This window comes from Galeopterus variegatus, unplaced genomic scaffold (genome assembly GCF_000696425.1).
Source record: "Galeopterus variegatus unplaced genomic scaffold, G_variegatus-3.0.2 Scaffold1171, whole genome shotgun sequence".
NCBI lineage: Eukaryota > Metazoa > Chordata > Mammalia > Dermoptera > Cynocephalidae > Galeopterus > Galeopterus variegatus.
This window is the reverse complement of record NW_007727282.1, coordinates 7,226-9,454: the sequence shown is the minus strand read 5'-3', so window position 1 is coordinate 9,454 and position 2,229 is coordinate 7,226.

Below are 2,229 nucleotides of genomic sequence, written 5' to 3'. Positions count from 1 at the left end.
AAAAGAGGCTCACGATTCTGGGACAGCTGCATCTGGTGCAGGCCTCAGACTGCTTCTACTCATGGCGGAAAGTGGCAGGGAAAGCTCCAGGTACAAGCAGATCACATGGTGAGAGGAAGCCAGGGCGGGCATGCGGGGCGGAGGTGCCAGGCTCCAGCACGGCCCCATTGGGGATCAGATTTTGACATGAGCTTTTCGGGGCCAACATGCCCAAACTCCATCATGGGTGCTGTGTTTCCAGTGCAGGGTTTCACAGTGTGCCTCCTTTTCTTCTGGTAATGCCTGGAACCTAGTCATCATTTCTGAACCGTTAGGAATTGTCCTTCTCTTCCCCAGCTGTGCATTTCACTCTCCTCCTTAGTGTCTGCGTTCTGGTCGTGTTGGCGTTTGCCCAATTTTCCAACACATCATAGTCTTTCTTGCCACTGGGCATTGCACACGCTGTTCCCTCTGTTTGCACACGCCGTTCCCCCTTTTTCCTCTTCTCCCCACGCTCCTTCCCCCACAACACACATCTTCCCTGCTTAGCACCCACTTAAACGTCAGTTGCTACTTTCACTTCAAGTGCTACTTTCTCCAGAAACTTCCCTTCACCTTGCTCCCTTGTTAGCAACTCTCCTACAATTGTGTTCTTTCTTTCATGCTCTGGTCTTAGTTTGGGTTCACACATCCGTTGGGGTGGTGATTGGATGAACGTCTACCTCCCTCGTTACGTTGTTAAGTTCCCTGAAGGCAGCTGCTGTCTGGTTTTGCTGCAGTTCTATCCCCAGCCTCTGCCTCCCACCCAGCACCCCAGAAGCACTCCATTTAGTGTCGGTGGAACGCGTAGGTGGAGAAGTGTTCGTCAGCATCCAGGTTCTGCTGCTCTTTCCTCGAAGCCAAAACCCACCTCTCTACCGTCTTCCTTATGTTCTCCCAGAACGGCCTCTGGTGTTGAGCCGTGAGGGTGTCAACACAAGTACATGGGTGGCCCACAGAATTCCTTGCACATGCTGGACTTCGCCAAGAAGCTGACAAGGCGTGCGGCTGTCCCTGTCGAGCTGTCATGGCTGAAAGGCCCCATCCTGGTTAGCTGTGGGGCCATTAGGGTTTCTTTGGGGCAGCAGGGCAGCCTGGCTGCAGTGGGCTGGCTGATCTGGAGGTGACACCCTGCCTCCTCCCCACTGCTCATCCTGCTAGAGGTAGGAATGTATTTGGAGTCAGGGGCCACTTGTGTTTCTTAACAGGCCATCTAGCTCTTTGTTGTTGCAGAGGGGAGCCTGGGAGGCAAGAAGGTAGTCGAGACCCCTAGAAGGGACCAAAGGATGCACAGTTATTCCAGAGAAGAAGCCTGTCCTCCCAGGTTTCTCTGGCCTAGTCAACAGAGCCCTACAGTCTGTGTGTGTGTTTAACCTACAGGAATTCGAATATGCCTGTACTGCACATATGTGAGATGTATTGCTATGAGATCAGCAAAGGCTTCCAGGAAGAATGCTTGGCTTGAATCTGGAGGAGGAATAAAAATCATCTGATGAAAGAAGACTGGCTAGCGCAGGGGAGAGAGAATGTTGCAGACAGAGGGAACAGCGTTTGCCAAGGTCTGGTGGGGACACGGAGGAAGGTACACCTGAGTCACCAAGGAAAGTCCAGTGTGGCTTGTAGAGGAGAGGGAACCTGACAGCAGATGTCAGGGCCACAGCAAGGACCAAATTTTTCACAGACTTTTTTCTCCTGCCATCCTGTTGGGTAAGGAATAAAGGAGTGAGGGATAGGGTCTCAGGGATGGGAGGAAAGTGGGAAAAAGGCAGGGAGAAAGGCTAAGTAATAGGATTTAAACTAAGAGTTGCTAAGAGCATATTTTAAGGGTAGTGGCAGAAGCAGTCAGTAATAAGTGTTATGAAAATAAAGCATAACAAGGAGGTTGACCTTCCTGTTAACCTACACACTGAGGTCTCCCAGCCTTTTATCATCAGCAGCATCATCACATCCAGACCCACTGGTTGGGGTGTCTTAGGGAAACCCCTTTAGTCCTGCCCTCCATCATCCCAGCCCTAGGTAACCATCGATGTGTTTTCTGTTTCTATAGATTTGCCTATTCTGGACATTTAGTATAAATTGAATCGTACAATATGTAATCTTTTGTGTCTGGCTTTTTACATGTAGCTAATGATTTCATGATTCATCCATGGCAGGTATCAATATTTCATGCCTTTTAATTGACACTCACGTACTTCTTGACCCCCTGAAAAA